The 15,484-nt window shown below is 39.3% G+C and overlaps 1 protein-coding gene across 1 annotated transcript in view; it reads right to left on the bottom strand.

The window, feature by feature from the left end:
- Positions 1-15,484, bottom strand: part of DIAPH2 (diaphanous related formin 2) — a 2,404,298-nt gene that overhangs the window by 1,775,467 nt on the left and 613,347 nt on the right. The window lies entirely within an intron of this gene.

Below are 15,484 nucleotides of genomic sequence, written 5' to 3' on the forward strand. Positions count from 1 at the left end.
AGAATCTATATAAATGCATCTAACATCAAACGGGTCATACATGATGGTCGGAATGAATGAAGCTCCTTTTTCAAGAATTTTTAATTCTACATCGGATACTACACGAGATGAGAGATTGAAAACTAGTTCAGAAGAATGTCTGGTTATTGCCAACGGGACCTACTGTTCTTACCCAAATCTCGATCCTCTGATGGAGTTATCAATTGTATATTACCCTTTTCAGCCCACAGTAAAGTGCTTACATCCATTAATTGCCACTATTGGCCTGTACTTTCAATGCATGAGAAGTTTAACTGCCCTCTCCGCTTCACATTTCACCGGGGGAAAAATCTTAGAGACTTTTTAGCTCACTCTGAATTGTCTCCTGTTACTACTTCATCGTTATCCTTCGACGGCCACGGCCCTTGTGGGAGTTGCTCCGTTTGCTCACTTTCTCTATCTTTATCTTCATTCACTCACCCAGCTCAGAATAAGACATTTAATTTATGCTTCACCTCTAATTGTACAACATCAGGTGTAGTTTATGTCATTCTGTGTCCTTTCCAGAAGCTTTATGTTGGAAAAACAATATGTATGATTAGAACTAGGATTATCGAACATAGATCCCATCTCAATAACCAGCGTAAAAATGTCCCTTTAATTGCCCACTGGATAGCTCAGGTGCACAGTGTCTCTGACTTGTTCTTTGTCATTGATGTGTTATCTCCTCCATGTCGTGGGGGTAACTTTTCAGAGATGATAATTCGTAAAGAACAAAAATGGATTTATACACTTAATAGCTTAACTCCACATGGTCTAAACAACGAGATCAAATGGGGTTTTTTCACATAGTTTTGGTATTTTGTTCCCTCTCATGTCAGACTTGTATTGCGTCTTCCATCAGTTTTGATTGGCTGGCGCGTTTCACGCCAATTTCTCAGTGTTAAATGGATCCATGTTTCGTCTTACCTGCACTCCCGGCCATCCTTTGTGCAGAAAAAATTCAGGTATGCTTTTACTTCTTTGGTTGTATAAGTTTCCCATCGATAATTTGTTTCCACACAATTTTTCTATTTTGTATTTTTAGATTTGCCAAGTTTATTGTCCCTCCCGTCGCAGCCTCGCGGCGAAACACGGGTTCCGTGTCGAGGGACTTGCTTGAATATAATGATGTGCCTCGTATAAAATGTGGAGTTGCCGAAGTAAATATTCACCATAAGTATTAATACTTGTGTGGACCTCTAATTGTCTCTGCACTATCCCCTTGGATTGTTTGCTTACTACGTGCAGAATTGCTCTCCTTTCTGTTGTGAAGGAAGAGGTAAGGTATTTCCTTCATAAAGACTGTCCAACCCAAATAGTATTGGTGATAATGAGAGGACTAGTAGATCCCCCTGCTAAGATCAAGAGATTTGTTTTAAAGAGAGAAAACGAGCTAGAGATGCAGTGTTACATGAGAAGGTGAAAAGCAACTATGTGCTCCCATCACCACTGTTAGTATGGTGCATGGGAAGAAAAGAGCAAACTCAATGGAGGGATGCAACAAGTGTATGGCAGGAGTAGAAAGGCATCAGTCAGAACCAGTATGTACGTGTACATCATTCACAGTTAGCACCAAAGTTGATGTAAATGTTGATCTTCCTTAATATAAATCTCTCTGCACTGGGTGTCCCTGAATTTCCATGTGAGTGGCTAAAGATCTGAGTCCACAGCTACTCCAAACTAATTTCCATACTTTTTGGACTGTCTACTCTTCATGCCCAACCACTTTCCTAGATACACCGGGTATTTTGTCTCTAAAAAGAAACACTTAACAAAAGAAAAGAAAAAAGCCTCCCCCTGCCTTGGGATCTTGGGAGTCTTTCTGCTACTACTACTGCCTACCACACAGCCTGTTCCCCATTCCCTGCTTCTCTTCTGTTTCAACTTGTTGGCTTATTTTTGCTGCCTAGCCTGCTTCTCCCGTCTTGCTTCTTTCCAGATCATACTGTTGTATATTCATACCCCTGAAACAAAATTAAAAAAAAAAAAGAAAAACCTCCTCTACTGCCCATCTCTGGATATTTTGGGATCTTGGAACTTTGCTGCTGTTCCTGCTGCCTTTGCTATGTCTGTTTTTCATTTATTGCCTCTCTTCTGGTTCAGCACTTTGCTGTGTTGTTGGGCCAACCGTGATGCCCAGCCTGCTTCTATGGGAACTAAGAGGCTGCAGATTCACCCAAAAGGGTTGATTCAGTCCTGGATTGAAATTATTGCATGCAATTACTTTTAGTCTAACTTTTTTTTAGGGTATGCAAAAAAAAAAATCTTAACTACAAATCCCTGCATACAATGGAGTTGAGTGTGATGTTTGTGTTTTATATCTTACCCAGCACTTTTATAGGGAGGGAGTAATAAATAAAATATACTATGATGCTCACATACTCTTCACTCTATGCCTTGTGGTGTTCTTGCCATTCTTTGCACCACTTTCCTTTCTTTCGATGCCTTGGGGTACTTCATGCCACTGTTTGTACTTTTCTTGCCCATTTCTCAGTGCCTTGAGTTATTAATGCTACTGTATTTGCTGCCCTTTGCCCCTCTGTAGTGTTTTGGATGCTTTGCCCCTCTCATAGTGCTATGGGCTGCTCATTACACGGTTTATTCCACTTTCCCCCTTTCATGGTGCCCGGGACTATTCAAGCCAATGTTGGGTGATGCATTTCCCCACTCTTGGTGTCAAGGCGTGCTCTTCAACTGATGCTGTTTGCCTGCAAGTTTCTTTAAACTTGAACAAAAAATCCCCGAAGTTAAGAGTTCAAAATAGGATGTGCTGCTTCCTCCATGGACTTTAATGAAAATAAATATAACACCACAACTAATGTATTTAAAAGATTTATTTCCTGCTCATGCTGTTTTAAGCAGATCACAAGAAAAAACAAAGAACAATATTCTTGCAATAAAATGTCCTAGAATCCCACTCAGATAAACAAAACATAAATTGCAAGATATCCAAATGACACGAACACAATAAAAGCCCAGAATAAACTTCAAATCAAATAAATTCACAAAGGCAAAATCAAAAGAGTACAAGACTAAATTTGAGTCAGAGGAAGAAGCCCCTGTTTAAATATTTAAGTTTTCAACTTTTTCTTAAATCTCACAAACTCCATTTCATCCTATATATAATTACACCCCTGTTTCTTGTGAACCAGCATGATGGGACCACAGTCTTGAATGTTGGTATATAAAAAAGTTAAATAAATAAATAAATAAATAAATCCTTGAGCTTTTGTGGGAGAGCATTTCCACAATGGTGGGCACACAACAAAAAGGCCCACTCGCGGGTAGCTTGAAGCCTACATTCTTTAAAATAAGAAACTACTAAACAATTTCTTGGCTGATTATAGATAGAAAACAGACTGAAAAAAAAATCCTATAAATAAACCAGGCCATCTTCTTGCATGCTTTAAAGACAAACACTAATCATCTAAATTATATCTAAAAGACCACTGGGAGCAAATAGAGTTCCTTTATTTATTTATTTATTTTCTATACTGTCGTTCTGTAATAACAATCATGACAGTTCACTGAATTAACATTCATAGATTAAAAAAACAATATAATATACAATCACATATATGGTGTGATATATTACTATGCAAGCAACCAACAATCTACCAAGCCGCTGAATTCTGAATCATCTGAAAGCCACCCATGTGGTTTTAGGGAGCTTAACAATGTGCTGCCGTAAACTAGGACCATGGTTCAAAATCAAAAGACAAAACACATTTTAAATTGTACTTTAGACAGTTTATAAAATCAGTTTTCAACACAATATTAATCTTAGACCAAAGGAATCCACAATCAAGAAGATTTAGGTAAGAATGGAAACATCACCCTTCAACTGCAGTCTGGGTGACTCAACAAAGGAAACATTACAATGTAAAAGGTTTTGTTTTTGTTTTGTTTTGTTTTTTTAACTTGAGGATTAATTTTAACCCTCAATCTCCAATATTGTCATCAAAATCAAAGTGGCCTGAAGCTTAGTCTCAACTGGAATATAACGTTCAATATCATCTGCATATCTACCAACGAGCCGTAAAAAGAAGAAATCATGTACAGATAAAAATAAAACAAGGGCACTAACAAAACTGAACCCTGGCAAACCAACCTTTTCCATTGGAAACAATTTAGTAGAACTAGGGGGTCATGATTTGAAACTCCAGGGAGGAAGACTTAGAATCAATGTCAGAAAATATTTCTTCACTGAGATGGTGGTGGATGCCAGAAGATGTAGTGAAGACTAAAACTGTGAAGGATTTCAAAGGGGCATGGGATAAACACTATGGATCCCTAAAGGCTAGAGGATGGGAATAAATAAAAAAGCTAAACCTGCACGGAGCGGCAGTTACTACCTTGGGAAGCTTGCTGGGCAGACTAGATGGGCCATTTTGGTCTTTTTCTGCCGTCATTACTATGTTACTATATGTTACACTATGAAGAAGATAAACCATCTACCGGTAAGTGAGAGATATCACCAACACATACTTGCTGTGAGTGAACAGCAAGAAAAGGCTGAAACCACAGTAAACTAGAACACTCGCAATACCAAACTGATTCACTGATGAATGAAATGAATAAATATGGAAATCAAAACAAATGAAAAGAATAAAAAACACCCAAATCTAAATAAAGCAAACCAATTTTTTTTCATACACAACAATATTAACTGCACCTCAAGAAGGTGTAGTTAAGTGTTTCAGTTAACATTAATAGCTAAAGTAAATACATATTTCACTCTGCCTCATCTGCATATCATGATCATCAGCCATTAGCAAGCAATATAAAAACAATATTAATTCATTGAGGTACACTGGCCTCTAAATAATTTGAAACGATATAACAATCTGAAAATATTTCTAAAAAAATATATTGACTAGAAAAACTGGAATAAATGTTCTTAAAAAATTAAGTTATAATTGTTTGCAAAGTTATGCACACTTATTTATGTTTATCTTCACCACCACAAAACTAAAAAAAAAAATAAATCTAAAGAGAAAATCTAGTACTTCTACTTAAATCTGTAATATAACCTTGTACATGATTCAACTGTTTAATATTGCATGCCAGCATCAGTTCAGCAGACAACAATCTGAAGGAAAAATCAATTAGACTTTATAGACATAATTACAATTTTGAACAAATTGTTGTAATGTGGAGATTAGATAAAAATCTATGAAATATTAAGTATAGTTGTTTGTTAATTCTTCAAAATACTACATTTTATTACAGGATATTTAGTAAAGGTGGCTCTCTGCTGCTAAAATCTTAACAGCTAAGACAGAAGGATATCTATATCTATACAGATAGATAATATATATGAGGCTGATATCCAGAAGTAATTTAAACAGATAACTGAAAAGTTATCCATATAAATAGCAAAGCAGCGATATTTGAAGCCATATGTGGTTAAATTCTAGTTGTATAACGAGTTATCGGCTAGAATTTAGCCACATTCTTTGGGGCAGGCTGGAGGCAGGCAGGAACTGTTTCGGAGTAGACAAGAATTAGCCACATAAGTTATTCGGATATTCAGAGTTACCCACTTAACCAATGTGGCTTACTCTGATCACGCCTTAGGGCTGTCCTAAAGTTAGCCAGAAATACTTATCCTGCTAATTTTAAGATAGCCAGGTATATTCAGCGGTGCAGCCATGCTGCAGAATATCCCCATTAAGTTAGCCAGATAGCTCTATCTGGCTAACTTAACTAGCCACTCTTCGGCTGAATATTGGCCCCTATATAGATATACAGATATAGATGCAAGATATGTAGATATAGCTATACAGATAAATATATAGAGATACAGATATTCAGTAGATACAAGATAAACATAGAGAGAGAAAGAAATATGCCATTTAGTCATTGTTGTTGGTTTTCTAAACAGATATAGAGTTTAGATGGCCAAAGGCATTTAAAAGTCACGATTCAAGATAGCCTATTTCACATTCTTCCATATAGAGGAGGAGGAAGACATGACCTTGCAGCATAACCATAACCTTTAAATAACATAATCATGCAGTTGGTCCTTTCATCAATGAACTGTTTTCCTACTGGCTTGTAAGATTACTAAACCTCCAATCTCATATGACCTTAACCTCTAAGAGGAGAAATGTCATGCACTCAATCATTATCTCATTCAGAAAAGTTATTCCAGAGCTTGACTTTATCCCTGTTTTCTGATTCAAAGCAAATATATAACATATGAGCCAAGTTCTGCCAAAACACAGTTTCATAAATATACCTGTTAACTTCTGCTTGACTTTTAATGTTTAATCCATTCATCCACAACCTACAGAATATATGTGAAAATGATGGAAAAGCAAAGACTGAATCTGAACAAGAAAACAATATGCAGTATGAACTCTTTATTGAGATTTTATGGGATACATAAGCAATATCAATTGTGTGGGAAATATACATAATACAAAGATCAAATGTGCTTGGTGAACGTAAGCATCCATAGAATGCCCAAAGAAATCCTTGATTCTATCCTAATTTACAAGTCACAAAAAGGGATATCAGAATTTTGCTTCAATTAATTTCCAGTGCAGAAACTACTCAAATTTGTCCCTAGTGTTTTCCCAATGAAAATATCGTGATGCTTTTACTAGTTTGACAGAATAACTCTGTATCTGGAAGCAATTAAAGAGCTTTTTGTAGCCTTCCCCTTCTTTGTCAGAGTAAATTATTTTCATTTTCTAATACTCAGACAGCTGCTTAGCGGAGAACCTGGTTATTGAAAGTATTCAGAACAATCACAACCTGATCAGGTTGAAAAGGACAAAGTATTTGTTCAACCATGGAATTATTTTCCTGTCAATCAACTTTTTAGACTTTAACACCTTTTTAAAACAAGTAGTAATGTCTCAAATGGAAAGAAAGCCAAACTTTTACACATGCAATCTTCAATCTTTTATTATTTTCAATCTGTTAAAATCAGCAAAGAAAAAGTAATTTTACAGTAAAAATAGCAGAAAGAAGTCATATTTAACTTTGTTCTATATATAATTCGTATCAGTTTCACTTCACTTACATATCCATTGATACATATAATTTGACCAGGGTTACCTAAACTTTAGTATACAACTGTACTTATTAGTTTCTTCTCATGAACTATGATGTGAGTCTGAATCATTTTTTCTCCTCTATTCTTTGTATTAAACTAAGATGTAATCGGCAAACAAATTAAAAAATTTATGTTAATCTGGAACCATTATTAGAATTAAGGTATATTACTCAACTGTTGCTGATTTTGTCAGTTTGTACTTCACATTCAAATTATGATATGTCTTCTCACACAGAGAATATTTCAAGGGGTGTTTGTCCAGAAGCGAAGGGTTAAGACTGCCATTGTAGTTGGTAATGTGATCATTAGGAATGTAGATAGCTAAGTGGCTAGGGGTAAGTGTATAGGGAGATATGTTTTACCACTGAATCACCAAGTTTGAATCATAATAGCCAAACATGTACAGGCCAGTGTACTGACAGGCCCCAAAAGCACTGCCACAGTAAGGGAAACAACTTTTTGTGCAGATGAACTGTAATAGCACTGTCTCAGTAGAAAAAACAACAGACTTACCCTGATATACTGAAGGATACTTTATCAAGATGTGCCTGTTTGTATGCTCCTGTGTAAACAGAAGCAAGGCAGAAGGGCAATATGAATTAAGCTCATTAGAAATGAGTCAGGGATAAGGAGGCGAGTCCACAGGTCATAAAGACCCCCACCCTTGGAAGAAAGGGGAGGCAGTGGGAGACAGAGAAAAACACTGTCACACAGCTTGGTATACAGACATGGCAGTTTTTCCCCCCGAAGAAATGGGGAGAGGGAAAAAACCTGCAATGAGGCAGGACCCTCCTCCAACGAAGTAATGAGGGGGGGGGGGGGGAGGGAAGACCTGCAATGCAGCAAAGACCTTCCTCCCACCACATGATTTTGTAAGAGCTTATGCATATTTATCAGCTGGAAAGTATAAGACGGGGGCAAAGAAGAAGAGAGATGAAAAAACCAGGAAAGAAGGAAAGAACACCCTGGAGGCTAGAGAGCAAGTCCCAAAAACGTGAAGGACCCCCTGGGGAAGCGAACCCTAAGGGGGAATCCTGAGAAAACACTTGAAACCAGAGAAAGGACCCCTGAAAGAAAAAAAAAAGGAAACCTGAAGCAGACCAGCAGCCCTGTTTATCGAGGAGGGAGAAGACTAGGTGTGACTAAGAGACTGGGGCAGGGGGACCAGAGAGAGGAGAGACCCTGCTCAGATATAAACACGGAATCTGGGATGGTGATGGGTGAGAGCAAGCCCAGATAGCCTGGCAAGTACCAGAGCCAGAACAAGTCTCCTTCTAAAACTATCTGCCAGTATCAAGCCCAGGAAGCAATCCTCCCCCCCCCCCCCCCCGCCCGCCCACATTCTCCCGACCTCCAGCCAGTGTCTGCTTCAGAGATTACCAGAGGGATATCACCTGAAGCTGGGATCAGGGGTAAGTAAGTTAGACATGTATTAATATATTAAGCAGGCTAAGGTTATGGCATGTGTGAAACTACCCATGATACAGAATTTTCTTTAGAGAAAACTGGTGCTTAATGGCCAGGATATTAGAGACAGGAATAATTGTTATTTTCTAAATGCTAAACCCTGCCAAATAAAAGTCTGTTTCTGAGGAAAATACACATTTTTTCCTGATTTATGATCCTGAAAAAAGGTGGAAGGGCAATTGGAAGTGACCTGCAGCAGACAGGTCCCTGCACCCCTAAACTTGCTTTCAGTCTGGAGGTTCCACAGAGATAGGATAGACCATGTCCATCCACAGATATGACATCAGATGCGCAGGTAGATTTAGTTGATCTATAAAAATGAAGCATTAGTGAATGTCACACAGGTTTTCAGTAAGAAAGAAGGTCTACCATTTCAGATCTCTAGGGTGCATGAGAATGTAAAAGAAACATATCTACAGTTAGGTAATGTTACTAATCTTTACTGAACTACATTGCAAATCTTGGTTAGTGAATCTAAATTAACCCTTAAGACATTAGCTGAATATATCACTTTGCACTTACTAAGAAAATTACTGCAAATTGATAACTCACATTTACAAAGCATCATTAAAAAAGCGACAGGACCTTTTCTGATGACGTTTTAGGGGGTGTGTTTTTGGGGGGTGGAGAGGGGTGGACTTCCGGTGATGTCATACCTGTGACATCACAGGGGTGTGTGGCTTGGGGCTGGGGTGTGGGCGGGGCCATCCGTGATGTCATGGGGGCGGTTTGGGGGTGTGGGGTATGGGAGGGGCTCCCCATTCACTTCTATTGGGGGGAGGAGCATTGATGGGGTCTGGCCTCCAAATGACTCCAAATGACGTCAAATCTTCACAAAGGTGTACTGTGCTGTTCGCATGTCTCACTCTATATGCGAAACTGGCCCCTAAACCCTGAACCACCACTAACACCTCACCACGACCTATTAGGTGGCCCTCCTATATAGATATAAATACTTAACTACTATGAGAACCTTGTAGATAGGCTCGCCCTCTCCCCACCCCCTTTGCGCATGATGTGAAAAATAGGGATTCTCACAGTGCGTGCTAATTTTACCGTGCCATGCGATAATACATATGCGAAGTGGTAAGTTACTGCATGATGCAGTAACTTACACATTTCCATAAACACGCCCCTTTTTGATAACACATGCATTATCAATGTGTTAACTTTTTTTGATGAATGGTGAGGCAAGATTGGAAGCCCTCTGGGAAAAGGGAAATACCTATAGTACCTGAATGTAATCTGCTTTGAAGTGCTGAAAAAAGTGTGAAAAGCAGAATATAAAAAATCTAAATAAAGTTCTCAAGTCATTAGGTTTGTCATATTTTATTTATGCCGACAATAAACAGTTTATTTCATGTAATGCTAATAGTTTTCCAGTAACACTATTTCAGGATTCTATGCAAATGTTTAGTAGATGGTTGAACAAAAATATATATAAATGTCACAAAATCACACTATTATGGGTGGGTAGGAAATTGCCCCCAGAGGGCTTAAACAATCTGGAATTTGTGAATGTGACATTACCCATAGTCTTTGAGACTACGAATTTAGGGTTTATCCTTGATTCTCTGTCTTTTAAGTCACAAATGAAGAATGTTGCCGAATTACAGTTAAAGTTGTTGAGACCATTACAGACATTTTTACCACATGACTCTTGCAGAACTGCACTGGAATTACTTTTTTCTGGTCAACTGGATTATTGCAATATTTTTCTGTGGGATTTCCAAATAGTTAAGGATATTGCAAGTGATACAAAATGTGGCTGCTAGGATATAACGTTAAGATCTGCTGATTGATAGCACTCTCCCGTCTGCTCAGACCCCAGAGTCCAAACTGTGTTACAAATTTGAGGCAAAGACTTTTTTTGATAATTTTATAATAAAGCTGTCAAAAAATAAAGCTAAAAATTGCAACTGGAACTACCTTATGAAGCACGAACCGTTTTTATGACACAAAAATTCCAGGGTGCACCCATGTCTCCTAACAAGGCAACCACTTCATCTGGTCCCCCACCTTGATTTTCCTAGCAATGGAGCTGACCAAATTCGGCCCCCCACAACTCGTGCACCCGCCACCAGCATGAGATAGTATCACTTGCCTCATACCCCCCAAAGCTGTAGCCCCCATCTTAACAAGGATTTGATGGCCTCCTGAATGGTATTATTGAAAAGGTTGTTATCAATATGTGAAAGGGGGATTTGGGCAAACCAGTTCAATCCCTCGCACACTTCCTCGGCAGAGTCATATTGTATATGCTGACCTCTTAAGCTTGCAGCCCAAAGCCCGCTTGCCGATTCACTCTTTTGGAACCTCTTTTCCTTAACTTATTATTGTGCAATTTTAACCACTGTATAATGTCTGACCACATAATACACGAAGTGGGCAAACAGGAAAAGTTCCCTCCAATTGTTCTTTATGCGCCTTATTAATTGTACGCATGACAATGAATCCAAATCATGACGGCATCCAGTTCGGCAAGCGTGTCTCTCTTGTGCTGCATGATTGGTAGAAGCTGGGCCCAGGTCAACCCTCTTTGACCCATCCATATGATGTGAACGTTGTTTGTAACCAAACCCAAACAAGACCCGTAGGAATGAACACCTGCCCCCCCTCGGTGTCCAGTGAACAAAGGAGTGTCCAATAATCCAGACAAACCTTTGCCGTTGTGGTGGCTCTGTGAAAAGAGGTCAATAAGGAAGGATATGTCTTCACGCATCACTTGCCTTTATAGAAGTGTAAACGGCGTCTGATTTCCATCTTCCAATCTTTTTAGAATATGTCTATGTTCAAACCTCCTTGCGCTGCACTGGTGGCCGCTCCTATCCTGAACGAGTGGGTCCCAAATTCCCTAGAATTATGTCCTATCTTTTTGAGGGCCATATTAAGAACTGCCGAAAACGGATATCTGGTGAGGGAGGTATGATCGATGTGAATCAATAAAAGTCTACCGTCTTCTGGGTGCATGGACATTTACGTCTTCAAATTTTGAACCGGGAATGTTATCGACGTATTCGTCTGTTTTAGGTATAGTTTGGCATGTTTTTGACCTCTGTATGGTTATTTTGACTGACTATTCGGATACTATAATGTTCTGTAATAGCATGCCTCCAAACTTACATCCCATTTAGACACAGCTACCAGCTCACTGATTTGCAGCGCTCTAAAAAAAGTCAAAGAAAATGCAGTCCTAAAGAGGTTCACCTCAAACTGTGATCCGCAAACCATTGATAATACCAACCACAACCGAGTGAGCACATCGTGTGTGATTGGTTTACGTGAATCAATGACTGGCCCCTGACTTTCTGGCCCAACCCTGCCAAGATTTTCTTAACTAGGAAACTCCTGGTTGAGTTGCCCCATCCCCATGCTTTTGAGAAAAAAGTGAAGCCTGCCAGCTGGTTAGTCGCTGCGCCCCTAGATTTACCGCTCTCTTTTGTACAAATCTGACAATTAAATCCTGGGGAACAGGTCTGGACATCCAAAATCTCTCCTTTAGGAATTTGTACACACTATCATAGACCCTGCTGTAAGCGGTCCATGTTGCCGGGGCAACTGATTCCCTCAACATGTCCCTCATGGCATCGTCCCAAAGTTCCACAATCGCTTCGGTACTCCTATGCCTTTCTTCTCGCCTCCGGGAACCTGCTTTCAAAACAAATCCCATTTAGCTCTTGACAAGGCATCAGCAACACCATTTTGCAACCTGGGGATGTGGCATGCCCTTACCATCATGTTCAATTTCAAGCTAGTGAGTATCACCTACCTCATTAACTCAGCTACTGTGTGACACTTAGCAGATTGTTTGTTCAGTACCTGCCCCACTGACATGTCACACCGAAAAATAATGTGTTTATTTTGCAATTTTCTTCCTCATATAACCAATGCGACCAGAATGGGAAAGAGCTCTAAAAAAAGTGATATTGCTTGTTAACCTGGCTTATTCCCAAGCCTGAGGAATTGCTCTGCCACCCAAGAACCCTGCCAGTAAACGCCAAAACCCCAGACTCATGATGAATCTAAGTAGATCTCAAGATCGCGGTTTGAGATAGGGGGGTCCTGCCACACCGATGTTCAAACTTATTCAGGAAGGATGACCATAGCGCCAAATCATTCTTCATGGCCTGTGTAATTCTGATATGATGTTTTGGACGAGAGACGCTGACAGTGCTTGCGGTTAACCTCAAGAAGGCTCTATCCATGGGTATGACTTGACATGCGAAGTTCAGGATGCCTATGAGAGACTGTATTTCAACCAATGCCATTTTCTTTGCTGACATCACCTGCTCAAAACTAATCTGTATGTCTTGGAGTTTGTCTCGAGGCAGCCTGGATACCATCTTGCTGGAATCAAGTTCCATGCCCAGGAATTTGATTAATGTACTAAGCCCTTCTGTTTTCTCAAGTGCTATAGTGACTCCAAATTGGGATGCTAGTCTGTGGAATGTGTGCAGTAGTTGAGAGCAAGTCATTGAGTTCTTGGGACGACGAAGAGGAAATCATCAAGGTAATGTACCATGTTGTTCGTCCTGGCTTGTTGGGCTGTAACCCAATGAACAAATGTACTGAATGCTTCGAAACATGCACATGATACAGCACACCCTATCGGTATGCATTTGTCAAAATAATACTCACCTTTGAAGCAGAATCCCAATAATGGGAAAATGGTGGGATGCAACAGAAGAAGCCGAAAGATTGATTCAATGTCAATATTTTCCATAAGAGTGTGTCTTCTGTATTTACACAATATGTCTATGGCACTACTGAAAGAGGCGTACTGAATGGAACACTCGCCTTCTGGCAAATAATTGTTGACTGAGATGCCGTAAGGGTAAGACAAATTCTGAATCAGCCTGTATTTACCAGGCTCCTTCTTGGAGATGACTGCCAAAGGAGATGACATAAATCTATGGAAAAGCAGGGATTGGAATGGTCCAACTATTCTGCCTCTTGACAATTCTTCCTCAATTTTCTTCTGAATCAATGCCTCATGTTTTGCCACTGAGGTCACACTGTCTGCGTGTGTCTCCCCAATGTTTCCTTAAAAAGGTATCTTGAATCAGTCATGGAATCCCTCTAACAACTTTGCTGCCTGTTTCTTGTATGGGTAATGATCTAGCCAAATGCTCATGGCTTCGAGGTTAATTGGGGATGGCGCTTTGGTAAATACCCTGTCATCACTTCGACATAGGATTACTCCCCGCGTTTGCCTTCTGAATACCCTTCATGGCTGGATACGGTGCCATACAAATCGAGCACGTTCAATTGTTGTTGTTGGTGTGGGTCGTTTGTCCTGCCTGGGCATTTTGTTGGCTTGATCTGGCTGATGCTCGTGTGCTGCTCCCTGCATCAGGTACCCTGCTCTTCATCTGTCTGAGCCATAAGCCAATGTCTTGTGTGCCCCAAAAAATGAAGCGGTTCTCTTCCATTTTGTCTCTGAAGTGCTCATCATAATTAAGCCATGCCCAACCCTCAATCTCTTTACACTTCCAAAATGGTGTCTGCATCGCTGAGCATAGGCCCATATTGGGATAGGTCTTCATGTCCTACTACACTCGTCATACTTAGGAATGCCCTTATCCAATTAATAATGTTTCTTGCAATCAGTTTATCTGATCCTGGGGCGTGGTGACACTTCTTGTCTCCTTTCTGTCACTAGGATTCCTTCGTCCTTCAAGAATTCTAAAAATGTCTAACTTTGAAGGTATATAATACACTTTCGCAAATGCTGGTAATGCTTGACTAGGCATTTTCAAATTGAAACTACTATTGAAACAGATATCTCCCTGAGAGCTACACTTACAGTATCTTTAATATTTTCCTCTAAAAGAGATACAGTATTGCGGTTATTTCTTAGTTACAAATTGGAAACATTTCACAGGCAACAGGTCTGGATTTATCCAGACCTAGCAAGAGCTACCCAGCTCAGATGGAAGGAATTTCTGAAATTGAAACTGGAGGTTTTGGCAAGGGGAGCTGGATTCTTGTTAAAATATCCTTGTAGATGTGAAATAAAATATAAGGAGAACATAAGAACATAAGAAATTGCCATGCTGGGTCAGACCAAGGGTCCATCAAGCCCAGCATCCTGTTTCCAACAGAGGCCAAAACCAGGCCACAAGAACCTGGCAATTACCCAAACACTAAGAAGAACCCATGCTACTGATGCAATTAATAGCAGTGGCTATTCCCTAAGTATAACTGATTAATAGCCATTAATGGACTTCTCCTCCAAGAACTTATCCAAACCTTTTTTGAACCCAGCTACAATAACTGCACTAACCACCTCCTCTGGCAACAAATTCCAGAGCTTTATTGTACATTGAGTGAAAAAGAATTTTCTCCGATTAGTCTTAAATGTGTTACTTGCTAACTTCATGGAATGCCCCCTAGTCCTTCTATTATTCGAAAGTGTAAATAACCGAGTCACATCTACTCGTTCAAGACCTCTCATGATCTTAAAGATCTTAAAGGAGCATAAATATGTTTTCCTAGAAATATCTAAGTTGCAGGAATTTCTAGATTCCCATCCCCCAGATTCGAGTTTAGGTAGGAGTAATAAAAAGAACCAGTTGTTTCTCTTAAAACTGGAATTAAAATAATGCAAACTTCTCTTTGCATTATTATATTTCTTAATATTGCTCATTATACATTGTTTTTTCCTGAATTTCCTGAGACAGAAAATGAAGAATTAGACAAATTTCTGGTAAATGTATATTGTTTACTATTGGGATGATGTATTCTTTGTATTCTAGTACAAATTTTTAGTTTTTAAAGGTTGTTGAAAATGCAGAAATAAAAAATGAAAAAAAAAAGAATTCTAAAAATATCTATGCAAGTCCATTTCTTGATTTTTTCCCTCACATCTTTCGGGATGCTCTCCCATAATTGTAATAAAGTAGTCAAAGCTGGGGGGCCTCGGGA

The sequence above is a fragment of the Rhinatrema bivittatum genome, chromosome 6 (assembly GCF_901001135.1).
Source record: "Rhinatrema bivittatum chromosome 6, aRhiBiv1.1, whole genome shotgun sequence".
NCBI lineage: Eukaryota > Metazoa > Chordata > Amphibia > Gymnophiona > Rhinatrematidae > Rhinatrema > Rhinatrema bivittatum.